Raw genomic sequence first — 16,168 nt, 5'->3', positions numbered from 1 at the left:
ACAGATAACCGCGGAAGGGACACGGAAATGTTAGACGAATAAGGAAACAGGCTACGAACATGTCATCTTATCCTTCGCAATAACACATACGAACGATGCGAATGTCTTTCCAAATTCCAAAGAGCCATTAAGGTGGAGGCTGATCATTTGTATCCTCCCCCCCCCCCCCCCCCCCCTTCTGTTAAACCTTTGGCCGCGAGAATGTGCTCGTGAGCCAGGCCGAATACAGAGCTCCAACGTTTCAGAACGAGGCTGATGTGCTTCCTCGTGGCGTCCATGAAAAGTGTGCATGAAAGGCAGACGTGGCCGGGCGTCTCGCCCGGTCAGAGGCAGGTTAGCCATTGTTGGTCTATTAGTTTTCGTAAATTTTTGTTACTTCATTACACCGAAGTTGTGTATGGGTAGGATCCAGCAGATTGTCTCCGACGACAGACCGAGCGTACGCCACCAATTTTCAGTGCATGAAAAAAATTAATAAAAAACGGGTTGATTCCTCTGTCATAGGAATCGGTAAAACACGAAAGTGAAATGTGCTGCGAAATCTGCAGCTGAGCATGATTTGCGGGTCGGCGGCTGTCTTGTTGGTGTGCTTGGTGAGCGACGTCCTGCTGGCGGGTCACTTCGGCAAAGGTGTACTGGCGTCATTTCCGTGACGGATATGACGTCAGTGAAATATGGGCGTATCCCGGCAAAAAACATTTCCGTGTTACAATATAAAACCCGAAAACGAACAACCCTAAGTATAACGTACTCTCTGGTACTAAAGGTTGCTTCCCCGCAAGAAGACCCTATTTGCAAGGGTGCACCCTTTACAGGCCGCTTGCTTCGCTGTAATGGCGTCATTTCTGGGACGGATATGACGTCAGTGAAATGTTGGTGTGTCCAGTAATAAAACACTTTCGTGTTAAAATGTTAAAAAAAGTACTAGGACCTTCGTAGTTGGATACAAGACTGTTTGTACCACGCCTAAAAATGTCTTCCCAGCAATGCATCAGTCCTTAGAGGTGAAGCCGGCTTTCAGGTGATCGGTTCAAGCTTGGTCTTTGTAAGTTGGCTTCTACGAGTCGCATTTGGCTCTTTCCCTAGTCGTCCCAGGCGGCGTCTCTCTCCTCCCTGACATTGAGCAATGCGGCGCGCTCTTCGGCGGCCACCTGTGCGGCACACTAGAGAAGTCATTCTCTCTACCCTCCAATCGCGTGCGTCGTTGGCCTGTGACGTAGAGATTGCGCCACTGTCCTTATAATTCGACGTAGCAAATCTCCAATATAGCTGAACTCCAACATAGGAAATCCCACCAGAGCGCCAGCTTCCCTAGACTTCCTTCTTCACAAGGTGGAAGGGCTCCGATTTTCACCTTATTAAGGGGCGCGACACTGACCGTTGAATGCGGCCTAGTCCTCCCGCAGCTTGAGCAGATCAGCGATCAAGCATGGACAATGGATTTCAAGCGGAAACACGAAGTCGTTCACTGAGACGAGGGCGCCGGCGTGCATCTTTTTGCGGCTTGGGAAAATCTTGCGTTCTTTGGACGGAGGGGCAGTTTTTTATATTTTTGCTTTGACGCCGTTTGAATTCTCTCGTACCGCCTGCAAATTCGGGGCGGTTGGATTTGCGCCTATAAATGCTCGATGCGCTGCATGTACACAGTGAGGTAACGTATTTTGGGCAGAGCTCGAGAGCCGTTAGGCAACCAGATTGAGTACTCATGTCGGACCCTTTGTCGGAACCTTGTGCGCTGTGATGTCATCGTGTTGTTCATCTCGTCATGAAGAAAGTTTTGAAATGCCTCTTCGTCGTCCGTACGAAGGCAAATATCGTATGTAAGCAGCTCGGTCGTCGCGCTGCCATAACGTGGGATGCCATCAATGGCCCCGTCGCAGCATTTCTTAAGAAGCGTGGCACTCAGGACCAACACTACTGGTGGTCTCTGACAAGCAGCACATGGGACCCTTGATTTCAGCAGACCGCAACCTGGCATGTGCTGTGCCTGCCGCCTCTTGTACGCCCTGGCACATGGACGACCCGTGAAGTATAGTATAATTAGCTAGGTAGCCCTCAGTATTTAGAATTCAGCGGCATGCATTGACACAGTGTGTGAGAAGGAGAGGAGACTCCCAGCCTGCACCACCAAAGTATCGCAGGAATGCATTGACACAGTCGACACGAATTATTCTTACGCTCGCTTTTCCGGGTGGTGTGGCAGTGCGCTCTCCCTCCATGAAGGCGTTCTGCCGGACTTCGCCGGAGCATGCGACCGGGCCACTAGGGACCAAACGTCAAGAGTTCTCTTTCTACATTGCTTGGACAGGTGGAATACCATCGCCGCCCTGAGCACCCTTTCCTTCTGTTCGCATCCAGTGGGGGATTCGTAAGTGGCGATTTTCTTATGCAGACAACTGCGGCAAGAAGAGAGCGAGAAAAAGGCCAGGTGCACAGTTTTCGTATACAACTCGACTGTTTCCGTTAATCTCTCTGCTTCCCCCCCCCCCCCTTTTTTTTTTTTTTTGCGCACGCCAACGCAAGAACAATTAAAAAAGCCTGGGAAAGCTATGGCGCTGACCTCCGTGGGTCGCCTCACCGCTATACCCTTGCAAGCTCTAAGCCGTGTTCAAGTGGGCGTGTAGGCAGAAGATTCGTGCCAGAAGTTTTTCAAAAACAAAGCTAAACGAATAACGAGATGAAGCCGAAAGGAAAGTGTAGAACTATAGAAATTGTAGGAGCGCCGCTTACGTAAAATTTGTGCCTCGAAGAAACAGTGAAGGCGAGGATAAGCGGGGAGAGAGCGGGACTTGAGGGGGAGGAGGACAAGCGCGGAGTAGGGAGGGGGGTCGCAGAGGAGCGCATGGGGTTACGCGGCGTAGCGTGGGAAACCCGAGCGTCATTCATCTTGTCGCGGGGCCTCCTCAAGGAGAAGGTCGGCGGGCGGCGCGCACGTAACGTGGCGCGAGGGGCACCAGAAGGGGGCAAGAAGCGCCGAGGGGCCCCGGATGGCGCCGCGCGCAAGGCCACCGTCGCGGCGGCGGCCCCGGGCGCGCATCAGCGGGCCCCCCGCTCCCTCGGGCCGAGAGGCCACCACACTTGTGTGGCGCCGAGAAGCGGGCTCCGTGGGCGCCGCCTCTGGCGCTTCCTTGACGTCGCAGCATGTCATTCTCATGTAGCGGTCATTGGTTTGCGTCTTCAAATACTGCGGTCAAAATTACTCCTCACGGAATGTGTGTCATCGATGACTGCTACTTGACCCCATGGCTAGACACTGCGCTGCAAATCGTTAGAAACCCGTTGTCAGCGTGAAAAAAAGTGTGAGGCAAGAAGTAGGACATGGGAGGCATTGAAAGAAAAAAAATAAAGGAAATGCCTTGGATGGAGTAAAAACAGCTTTTTTTCCTGACCCTGAGAAACTTACGACATGTTCAAGCAATGAACAAAAGTGGACTGCATTCGCGTACCATTTTGACATTAACTGAGAACAGCGCCGGAACTTCACTGCTCGCCAAATGGCAGTGCTTTCGCACCCCTCGAGCGTTCCTTATGCGCTAGTTAAATTTGTGCTCGAGGACGCGTGCACAATACGGGAGATTAGCAATTAGGCATGCCGCTGGATACACTGGCAGATAGTGCAGCACTGGCTCCTTCGACTGCAGTTCGTGGTGCCTCTGTTCGATTTATTGTCGGTGCATGCAGCTGAGTCTCCTTCTGCGCTTATCCCGCAAGAGGAGCAGCAGGCCTCGAGCAGAAGTACACGAAAAGTTCCAGGCCCGTCCCGCAACACGGCTTCATTCGCACTCAGCTGTCATCAACCGCTGTGACCATCACTGTCCTGGATTGTCCTTGGTGGTCTAGCTTGCGTTTTAATAACACTGATTAAACACCACTACTCTTTTCTATTATATACGCACTAGCGTGCTCGCTGTTGTAATGGCTTGAAGTTGGTTGTTTCCAAGTCTTCGAATTCTTCTAAAAACACACGAAAACGAAATCGTGTTTTTTTTTCTTCTTTTGGAACAAAACAATCCCGAAATTTCGCACCACTGCATCCGACAGGACAGCGAGGCAGATGCACGCGCAGGAGACACGGGTGCCGTCCGTACGCGAAGCCCGATGGCGCTCCATAGTAGCTTCAGGCCTGTCTCAGCCCACGCGGTCGCAGCGGTGTCATCTATGGCACAGGTAATGTACGCAACATCAGGACCCAGGGCCGGCCTTTCACTGTGAAGCGTCCCGAGCGAACACCGGCCGTGGTGCCTAGCCCGCCTCCCGCATCTTTTTGTACGCGTATCTCTACTAGGTTATTGTTAGCATACGCCTACTGGTTATATTGTTAGTAAATATATGAGTAGGAGCCCAGAATGAACGTTATGCCAAAAAACGCATTGCAAAAGTGAAAGACGATTGGGCGTACAGCGTGGTGTCGGCAATATGTATAGGGATGAAATTGATTTGATTTGAAGGGATTCAAAAGACCTTTATTTCCATGATTCAATTTTGTGCGGCATAGCTCAACCACTGTAAACTATCTCGACCAGCATCTCCTCATACATTTACAGGTTTGGCCCAAATACAACAGCGAGATAACACGATGGGAGCGCTGCTACATAAAATTGTAGCACAGCTGTGACTTGGCGTAGCTTTAAATTTCTCACTTCGAGGAGTTACAGAGCAGAAAAGCCGGTTTCATGTTCGAGCCGTGGTTCGCACTAGGCCATTGTCATGCAATGCGCAACAGAAGCCCGCGACACCACTTAGAAAATAAACATGGGAGCCTTCAACCCTGCAAATTCGGTTACGGCTTGTGACTGGCTAAGGCAGGCGCTATCATGTTTCAAATGGTCAAAATAGTCCCTGAAAATTATCTTGGATTTTCTATAATTCATTGCAGGTATGTCTTAATCAATTTTATTTCGCAAAACCACCCCTCTCCTTGGGGACGCCACTGAGACCGGTAATATGTGAGTAGGATCCTCAAAGGCACCCACATGTTTGGAAAGTCACCTATGCAGATGACGGTCCAGAATGAGTCGAAATACGTCCAGGGGAGCAGCTTAATCACGGGGCAGGCTGCACAGGTACGAAGGCTCTTCGCAGAGATCTCTGCCGTCGATCGACGTCCGTATACTGTCAAGATGTTTTAGCGCATGCTCTCAAGCGGTCGGCCACAACTCCATGTCTACCAACAATGTTAGTAAACACGTGAGTAGCGGCGCTACACAAATGTTATCAGTCAAGAACTGCGATCCAAAAAATGAGCGGCGAGAGAGAGAGAGAGAGGGGGGGGGGGAGACTTTATTTTAATTCCGTTTAAAGACGAATGGGCCATGCGGGAATGTCCGGTGTCTTCGCCCCATCAGGCGGCAGTCAGGAACCCGTGATCCCTGGTAGCGTCAGTTGGATGACAGCAGCTTGCATCTCGGGAAGAGAGCTGAGCAACGCGGCCTCCCACTGCTCACTACTTCTTATATGTATTACTTGTTCAAAGGCCTGTGGTGTATTGGGGCATTACCAGACCGTGGCTCCTGCAATGTTGCACCACTTGCATCTGTCCGTATACCTATCGGGAAAGTTGCAGTGACATGTACAGGGCGGGGCGAGGGAAATTATTTGATTTCAACCTGCGCCACGCAACTGTTTGCCATTTGTTTAGTGCAGTGCAGTGTGGGAAGCAGGAAATTTCAGTCGGCGCAGCCTATAGTGCTGGGTAATCTCTCAGTCAGTTGCCAGTCTGCCCCCCCCCCCCCTTCCTCCCGTCACAGACGGCACGTTGTCGGATTCGAATTCAGCCTGGTTCGTGTCCCCTAGAGCTGCTTCATGTGCCGTCTCGTTCCCCGGGAGAGCCGGGTGAGCTGACGTTCATACCAGGCGGATGTGCCTTGAAACTGAGGTCGCGCTGTTCGTAAGGATTTGGGCTGCTGTGGTGGAGATCCTACCGCGAGCATAGTTGTGCAGGGCGGACGGGTACCAGAATGGAACCAAACGAGCGGCGACCAAGCATACTTTTGTCGGGTCCGACCAAATGAATAAAAAGATAAAACATGGCGCCCCATTATTCACGGCGCCCTATGAGACCGCCCCAGTCGCCTATCGTAAGGTGAGCCGTACACGGCAATTCCAATGGCAAGCACGGTCAAAGTCGAAGGAGCGGCCATCGCACTCCCAAAGCATGCCCGTTGTGTATGAGAGATCATTAATGATTACTGAAGTTAATTAATGATTGATTAGTGATTGATAGCAATGGTTAGCAATGTGGATGAAAGTGGATTAGGATGGATTAAGGTGCATTTATATGGGATAATGAATAATTAGTCATTGATAATAATGATAAGGTGGGAATAACGAGCATTAAAATGAATTAAGGTGGATTGAGATGAATAAAATGAATTAGGGTGGATTAAAATAAACTAATTATGGTAAAATTGCCTGGCTGCTTTGTCGACGGGTGGATGTGTATGTGAAAGGTACCCATCGCAATAGTACGCCAGGCTTTCGCCTTCAAAGCACGCAAGCAGGCTTAAGTGCAGCGAGAAATTTTGTTTGAGGTGCGCCCGGTTAGACCTTGGGCGGCCCGTGTATTCTCCTTGCAGCTTCCCCGCTCCGCCACGAGGTCCCCCTCTCCCCCGCCTCCAGTCACCCTCCTCCTTGGGCTTCCCTCTCCTAGCTCGGTGGCTTCCGACCGCCTCTCGCTAGTTTCACAGGCGGGGCACTTACTCTTGGCCGCAAAATGAATGAATGAATTTATTGTTATCAGCCATAGAAAGGAAGGTGCACCAGCAGGCGTAGTTCATCTCACCAAGGGGTGGACACCGGAACGCTTGCTGGTGTGGGGGACGGGGAAAACAGACAGGCAGGAAAGGGAGAAGAAAGAGTGAGCGAGGATACATTTTTACGGGGCAATGCACCATAGAAGAAAAACACACCCACAAACACACCCACACACACACGCGGCCACAGTCTAGTTCGATGCCGGGAAAGAAAGCGGAGCTACGGGAGGAGTCCCGAGGTGTCCAGTGCCTCATGGAGTCCGTTCCGCTCCCCCTGGCACTGCCCAGCGGCCACATAATCTCTTCGCAGGGCCGAGGCCTTCCCCTGAGGGCGGCCAGCAGCTCTGCCCTCCACTGCTACAAACTGGGGGCACTTGAGCACTGTTGCGAATCAGCCCTCCGCAGTGCTTTTTGCAACACTCCTGGGCTGTGTGGCGAAGCCTCTGCTACGTGCGCCTTTCGAGCAGGCCTCTCTGTCGGTGACTCACACTTGCAGCCGACGGATTCAAACAAGCTGCTACATGTCTGGATCGTCGGCGCCTCACTATCGGCGTGGTTCAAACTTCGGTGGCGCCGACGTAACAGGCAGAGACTTGTCCGAAGGACGCGGAAGCCGCTGCGCAGACCTCCTATCTCCCCTCTCTGGGACTCAGCGTGCGCCGCTACTACCGACCGCTCACGAACTCTGGAAAGAGTGTTGTGTGTGTCTGTGCCGTTCATGCCGCGTGCACAATCTAGAGGAAACGCTTGTTTGACCGTTAGCGCTTTGGGTATAAATAAGACCCCCCCCCCCTCCCAGCGCTGTAGTTCATTCCTGTTTGAGCAGTGAATCAATGCGGTCACTCTGCTCGAGCCCTGTACCGTAACCTCGCCCGTCGGGGCATTGTTCTTGTCTGGCTTCGGCCATCTCTCGCCATGAAGTAAACAAGTTCAGTTTGCCTTCGGCTTCTGGTCTTCTTCAAGGCAGCAAGACTGGCTGGCCGCTCGCTTCACCACGCTATTACACGCATGTCGGAGGCGACGAAGCTCGGCTCGGGTACGCCTTCCCGTATGCAACAACGGGTTGTCACCGGTGGGATGGCAACGTCGCAACAGCACCAAGTGCGGCAGGGTCGTTGACCTGCTCCAGACGGTGTTTTCGCTCGGCCGTAAAAACTTTATTTCCCAATTATATTGGTTAGATTTTGAGGTGCTTCGACAGAATTACTACCATAATTTCCTCCTCCTCACGAAGCACACATGATTGCGGCAAACAAAAAAGAACCGCGGGGGTTTTATTTTTATCATATCATTTGTATACTGGGAAAGAATAAACTCAAAATTATTAGGCAATATTAGCTTCGACTTGGAAGAATGCAGTAGGATTGCACGAAAATAATATCTGCCACATGAGTGTTGAAATTTTTCCTTTGAAAAATCAGGAGCAGTGAGGCGAGTCGCATGCCGGCGGGCTTCTGCTGGTGTTCACTTCAGAGTTTTCACTCATTCAGTCTAGAATGACTTGCAGGTGGCGTTTGTAGCGGCATTCTTATGCCGTTGTTTTTCGTGCAGCGGCATTTTATGTGTCGCTGCCTTGATTTGCAGTCTCATCAATCTGCCCAGTTAACTGCAAGATTTCAACATTTTCACATTTTTTATATGATTGCCCCCTCTCCCTCCTCCCCGTCTTCATCACTTCTTTGGATGTCGGTTTTCCTTATCCAAGTACTTTTTTGGCGGTTTAGTATTTGTATTGCTATATTAGTGTTCCTTCAATCATGACTTTTACACTCCATGTACTTCGATAAGCTAAATTTGAAAAATTTGGGAACAAATTTGGGCGGGATTCTTCAGCGTTTCGCCGGAGAACAATATCTAGACAACATCGGGGTGTATTTGGTACCTGATGGAACAGCAGCTGACGGGAGGTAAGTTGAGAGGACGCTAGTTAGGAATCTCGTTGACACAAGAGGGCCACGGCGGCCATGAATGCCAAGGAGGGTATTCTCTGAATGACAGCTGGTGAAAGACAATTCTTCAGTAGTGTCTGAGGGTCATTGCTTAAAACGTATTTGAAGAACTATACGGCTATAGATACCCGCCGCGGTGGCTCAGTGGCTGAGGCGTTGTGCTGCTGAGCACGAGGACGCGGGCTCGATTCCCGGCTGCGGCGACCGCTTTTCTGATGGAGGCGAAAAGCAAAAATGCCCGTGCGTACGAGATTTCGGCGCACGTTAAAGACCCCCAGGTGGTCAAAATTAATCCGGAGCCCTCTACTATATACGGCGCGCCTCATCGCCTGCGTTGCGACGGCGCGTTGAACCCTAAAATCAATAAACGTCCATAGATGGATGGCCTTCATAAGTTTCTGTGAATGACCGAATAAGTTAATTGCGGTAAGTAAAGGCAAAAAGTTGTGTATGGAGACCGCGAAAAAGCAGGATGAATTTAGGCAAGTGTCCTCGTGGTAGATCGTCGGGGTTTTTTTGTTTTTCGGATGCCGACTTTTCAGGACTTCCTCAGCGGGGGACCATCTTGCATGCGTCAAATAGTAGGTGTAAATAGCCCAAGCAATCTTCACGCTATATGCCTAGACAGTGTTCTAGCAGTGTGCGGACGCCGCTGATACTTAGGCCATCAAACATTGCATTTACACATGTCACACACGTATCAAGCAACCACCCCGTCGCCCCTGATGTGGTGCATATTTTTTTAAGTAATGCACTTTATAAGCGACCCCAAACCATCCACCGGCGGCGGCGGCGGCGGCGGCGGCGTCCGCAGTGCTCCTCTATATTTAAAAAAGAAACAGCATCCGGCGCCAGGTTTCGATCCGAGGACTTTGCGGCCGCAGCGCGACGCTCTACCGACCATGCCACGGACGCGACGGTGATATCAGTGTTAGTGACGCGCCTTATATCTTTAACGCATTCAAACTACGTCGTCAGCGGCGTGCGTTGGCGACTCAGCGGCGTTATAGCGGCTTGATAACTGCGTGGTGTACACGTGATACTACAAACCCGATGGAAGAGATGGAAGAGAAGGCGGCGAGGCGGTGGGCTGCGGGGGCCGAGCGCAAGCGCCGCAAGCGGGCCGACAACCGTGCATTCGCACTTTCACATTCTCCCCCTCGGGGAAATGCGGAGGAATTTTTTTCTCAGCGGTCGGCAGAACAACTTTGCCCTTCAGTAAATTGAAAACTATAATGCGTTAACTCATGCGCGTGGTTCCGGAATTCGCCCCCCCCCCCTTTATTCCCCCACCTGCTTCCGTATCCCATGTTTGCAGGGCTAACTGCGTTTAGTTGCCCATATAATAATTAGCGGCTTAAAATGCAGCGTTTACGCTTTTATTGTGGGGCATAAAACAGAAAAACGGATTAAAAATACACTCACTGAAACGGCCGTCTGCACTTCGATAAAAGGGCGTTCAAGAAAACGCCTTTTTTTTTTTTTTCGATGAAACTGCGTTCGATGAAATGGCGTGCGATTGACTGCGCGAATAGCGGACCGGCCACGCAGGACGGCACCCACCGCCCCACACTGAGAGCCTCTCCCGCTTCCGGGCACGGAGCTCCTTTTCTTTGCAGAGAAGTTATTCGCCTCCTCCCCCCCCCCCGTTCCCCCCCCCCCCCCCCCCTTCCCTTCCACGGGGGCATAGTGGCTGGGGCGTCGCGCTACTGAGCACAAGGCGGCGGATTCGATTTCCTGCCGCGGCGGCTGTTATTCTGATGGAGGCGAAAAATAAAGACGCACATGGGTGGAGATTTCGGAGCACGTTAAGGATTCCCAGGTGGTCAAAACTCACCCCCTCCTCTACAGCACGCCTCATGCACGCGACGTGTATTTCCGGCACGTAAAATTGCAAGTAATACAAGCGGGTGTTGCGTTGTAATACCTTTGAGTTTAATTATTTTTCGTAGACGATTCGGGAACTTTGTTCTTTCTCTTTTTTCTTTTTTTTTTTTTGCTTTTGGTGCATGCGCCGCGCGTGCGTGCAGTGTGCCCTGAATATTCTATTTCACAAAATTGTTGCACTTTGTAGCTACACGGCTAAATTACAATAGAATAAAACTCGCGACCCCGGTACTGTGTTTGAGTATACGCCCGGGGAACAAATGTGTTCACCACGATATGATGCGTCGTTTTCAAGCTGTTAAATAGTATACCCAACTAAATGCGTCGTACTCACGTAATATATCCGGCGGAAAGCAGTGATGTGGCAGGTTTTGTCAAAGAAAGAGTGAAGACTATTGACCTCTGCCTATTATATATATAGACATGGCAAGGCGGGCGGAACAGCGTCCGTTGAAGATTTGAACGTGGCGTGTATACAATAAGGGCTCTCCGGTGGACCGCGCCACGTGATGAGCGCGGGACCACCTCGAGATGCGCGCGCGCACCGCAGTTTTTCCCGCGAAACTAGAATACAGAGTCCGATAGCAGTAGTGAGTAACTGGCTGTCTTTCAAAACGCAAGGTTTATTTTATTACCATTGCACTGATCCCCTCTGTTATGTACTGGTAACTCAAAGGTCTCCAGCGCTCACGCTGCGTTAAATAATCATGACACTGATAAAGTTTTTCACGGATGCTGCTAGTTGGGAAACTGAGTAGTTTAAAAGCTTTTTGTTTGTTTTGTTCGTTGCAAATGTGTACGGTTGTCGCGAGTTGAAATCGGCTAAAAAAAGAAATAAACGATGCCAAAAATCTGATCCACCTCATACATAAAAAATTAGGTATATATGTTAAAGCGGCAAGCCCTTTTGTAAGGGTGCGGATACCAACATACGTACGCCTTATTTTTGAATTTTTTTTCGTTGTCGCGCAAATTTTTGGCTAACACTGAGGAAGGAAATATATTTCGGAAACTGGCCCGGTTCTCTCTCATATTATAAGAGAAATGCAAGGGTTAATTTCCGCAGTTTCGCCATGCCACCTGTCGATAGCTCATGCAGTCCTGCCTATAAATTTTCCAACGTTCTGAGACGCCTAGTTTTGATTATCATATAAATACTACCCAAGGGGCATACATCTGTGTGCCGTTTACACCTCGTTTTTCGACACAATCGTTAGTTAAAGACCGGCTTCGATGCGAGGAACTTTTAATCCAAAGAACCCTCGGACGGAGCCACGCTAGGCCCGGACAGGTGGCCTTCTCCGCGCCCCGGCGCCAAGTCGTTCCCACCGTCCGCGAGCGAGCGCGCATTGTGCGCGCCCTCCGCCGCGCGAGATCGGCCCAAGGTCGGCCCCGCAGAACCGCTGTGACCCTGATCCGACTCGGAAAGTGACGGGAAGGTTGCGGGCCGCAAGGACTGTCTCTGCTTGTGCATGCAACACACCCAAACCGCCGCAGCATCCACCCCCCAAGTACCTGCCAGTCGCTGCAGGTGCTTGTTTGTATACAAGTATAGCTTGGATCCCGTTGTGGATTTCTGCGTGGAGGGCGTGCGTGTACAGCGCACGGTTGTTGCTACTGTGTTGAAGCTATTGTAACGTTGTTGCAGAACATAACGGCACCTTCGTTTCACTGAATGCCTCAAGATTGGCATGTGCACGCGTGTCGACTTATCTTCCTCTTTCGCGTATGCACGCTCTGCCCAGGCTCCAAGCGCTCCGCAATTATTCGATCGTGCGGTAGGTTACACCGTCCTCGAGTCCGAGAGCGGCTAAGCATTATTCAGCCAGCGGCCATGAATATGCAACGCGGAGGCAGCGTTCCAAGCGTCGTAACATGGGGGAGGGCCGTGGCGAATGCGTTACTCGGGGGTCAAAGTTCGTGACGCGCGCCAAACGGACGCCTTCCTCGTCACGCGTGAGGCGCACAACCTTGGCAAATGGAAGGACGCCTGCAGCTCTCGAGGTCAGAGAGATGCGGGCGCGGAAGGGGAGATAGAGACGCTCCTAGCCGCACAAGCGCGCCGACATCTGCCAGGGAAGCCAGTTAGGTATGCCAGAAAAAAAGCGCGGGACAACCGCGTTGTGACCGCCACAGAAACAGCCCCCACGCTTGCAAAACAAGTCGCCCGCATGGTCCAAAGCTCTGGCATACTTGTGCGCAAGGTTGGCCGTAGTGTTTGCGTACACGTCCCTGTTGACGCAACACGCCGGGAGCGACGCTGCGGCGGCATCTCTTGAAGAGAAGCCAACGTGGCCTTTTTGCGCAGCCCGACGACGCTTCAGCGGAGCCAGCGAAGTTCGCGTCGTCCAAGCCATGGAGGGCTCAAGGAGGGCGCGTGACGCGGGCACGAAGGGCGAGCTGTAACCGCGGCTCGGAGGAGACGTGAATGGCCAATACCGACGGAACCCAGCGGCGGCTACACAAAGGGGCCCAGTGCGTACACCCCTTTCGGAGGCGAAATAAAAACGGAGGTAAAAGCCTCGGCCTTGGAGGCGTCGCGGACCCCGCCCGTTCCCATGCGTAACGGTACACGACGAGACGTAGCCTTGCGCGAGACCGAGCCGGGTGTCTTTACATAACCCCTCTCCTTGCGGGGTGCACTTGGCTCGCCTTATCCGCTCCCCGATTTCTTCGCGTCGTTTCTTCTCCTCGGAGGGGGGTCGCTGCTGTCATTCGAGACAGCAAAGGCTGAAGGTCAGATGAGAACACGAGCTTGTGTGCCTTTATGCGCGTCTCAAAGGGCGCCGGCCTGGAAAAGGCTGCGCATGCAAATACGCGCTCGGCTTGCATGTTCCGTCGAACGACGCTGCGGCTGACTCTTTTTGGGCCCGCATGTGGATACAGACCCCCCCTTCACCCCCCGACTCACAAGTGTCTTTGCAGTGCGTTTCCGCTTCTTCATTTTTGTTGATTTTGTACGTCCAGATCGGCCGTACAAGTTTGCAGCAACCGGGATGTGTACAATTTGCACGGAGCGTAAAAGCAAACCCGAATATGAATTGTCGGAGCACTATCTGCCAACCGGTCTAGTTCTATATGACTCGGGGACAACCTATTCCCCCCTTCCTCCGTTCAGTTCTGGCGAATGTAATTATGATCGACGGATTGTCGCAGGAGATGTCGTTGGCCGCCTCCACAGATTGGTACCACACCCGATTCCGCTCAAGATAAGGCATGTACTAACGAACGAGGTCGTGGGTTTGATTCCCGGTCGCGGACGCTGTACTACCGTGATCAATTCGACTCGCAACACGCGAGCGGCGGGCGGAGCTGCTCTTCGGTCGGTGGTGGCACCCCGCACCGTAACACTCAATAACTAAAGGGATAGGATTTCGGCTCTTCCGATAATCACCAGCCTCCCCCTCAAGTTTTACTGCCGTTGACCTCCCGAGCGCGCAACGCTCGAATGCGTCCGATTAGTGCACCTGAGCGCAGCCTTGTGCATCTCATCAATAACCGTGACTTGTAGCGGTTTTCTTGCTGCTATCGATGAAGAAGAAGCTCAGCTATCATGCGCTTTCCTAGCTTGAAGTTGTTTCTTGCGTCCGCTTGAAATTCTCGCGATTCTCCCCGCTATCAAAGACGTCGTTTTTCGCTTCATCACCTCACTGACGGCCCACTGCTCGGTTCAGGTGGCTTCCATTTACTTTCAGCCAGGAAAACGTATGATATCCGATCAACAGTTATTTTTATGAGACCACGAACACCTCCACCCGTCCCAATTTCCGAGCCGCTGCACACTGCCGCGCTGAACTGATCTACATAGAGCACGTTAGAGCGTTGCGGATTCGGTGAACCACACGGAGGGTGTTGATAATTATCAGAAGGGCTCTCATTAGTTCTCGTGTGCCTCCACGCGCGTTTCCACAGGCGTCCTGGGAGCAGCTGCGGCCACCGCTCACGTGTTGCGACTCAAACTGAGCACATATATATTCAACAACGAAACTGCACCATGTGCGCAGCACAAGGAAAAACGATAAGAAAGCATTGCTGAACGTGCGCTTTATCGGCCGCTGTAGCGCGCATGCCGAGCATAGCGACGCATGTAACCACAGGCCATCACGTCTCAGTATCAATATTCCGATGCTCACACGTCATTTCGAAAGTATCGCCCATAACGAGCTTTCTGGCATCCGTTCAGCCTTTTGGGCGGAATGCCCTGCAGGAGCGTATGCGCCATCGGGGTGCTCCATCCCGGACACGCTTTTGTGTTCAAATGCTGTTGCAGAGCATTCCTTTGGTACACATAATGATGATGGTTGCTATTGGTTTCCCATTTGTAGCGGGGCGATGACATGTCAGATTACCAAAAAGGACTAATATACCCATGTTTTATACTCTTGGTTTAATACTAGCGCTGCTTGGGGCAGGCACAAAAAACTTATAAGGCACAAAATACTTGTTACAGGTGGTAACTGCCCTAGGCAGTATTCCCCTCTCTGCTTTTCGTCCACCAGCATTATAATCTTTTCATCGCCTCGACACATTCACGGCGTGAAGCTGGCTTTCCTTCAGCACACATGTGCTTGCAGTGGAGCATTCCTTAGATGGGGTTCCCGGATCGGGGCAGTATGTACACGCGTGCCCCAAAGACGGAAAGCCATTTCGAAAAGGCAAGCCAGTTAGAGCGGCCAGGAACTGGGCACTGAGGAACTGTCCATAAATGACTAGAGGAATCCGCGACGGAACTGCGTGCACATTGCAAAGCCCACACGGTCAGAAGATTGAGCGGTCAGACAGAGTCACGGGCCGTTGCACGGGCTGACGTGTGCAAGAACACGCAGTGCCGTCCCTCCCACTTCAGGGGTGGATTACAGCAGCACGGGGCACGAACGACGCGAGCCTTCTGACTTAGCTTTTAGCTCCCTGCCAGTAGCTTTACTACTCTCGCAAATTACTTCGAGATCAAACTACTTCGTTTTATTTCGTGCGTATAACTCATTTCGTTCCCAGCTACGATCGTGTTTGCCTTCAGTGTGTAACACTCCTGTCACACGGGCACTTTCAAACTGGATTCAAGTGAAGCGCGATTGACTTTTCGAGCGCGCTCGGCGCATTGACGCTGCTACACAGCACGTTTCAATCCCGATTGAGAAGTTGCACCAATTGCACTCACGTACGCCAGATGGCGACAAAAATGTACTGGTAACTTCGTGCGGTCGTAGGTATACGTCACTATATAAATGTTATCGCACGTTTATTTGAGTCAAGTTATTTCATACAATTTGTGGCGTTAGTTGAAGATGTCACCTTCTGTACCACTACTCAGCGAGGTCAAGAATATCACCGCTTTCGTCCAATCGCACCTGGGGAACCAGGCCTGAGTTCGAGCGGGATCGGGCTCGATAGCGATTGATACTGGCGTGCAGCACAGCCCGATAGGGATTGAGCTCGATCCGGGTCAACTCAATCGCGATTGAAAGTGCCCCTGTGGCAGGGGTATAAGAAATCTGAAACGCTCCTGGCAATTCTGCTTCACCATGGATGCCTCAGCAGGCTATATGACGCGTGATTTAAAAAATCAGGCACCCTTCCGCC

Source organism: Haemaphysalis longicornis, unplaced genomic scaffold, assembly GCF_048455015.1.
Source record: "Haemaphysalis longicornis isolate Haplotype H1 unplaced genomic scaffold, Haemaphysalis longicornis Haplotype H1 scaffold_1, whole genome shotgun sequence".
Lineage (NCBI taxonomy): Eukaryota > Metazoa > Arthropoda > Arachnida > Ixodida > Ixodidae > Haemaphysalis > Haemaphysalis longicornis.
This window is presented reverse-complemented; position numbering follows the sequence as displayed.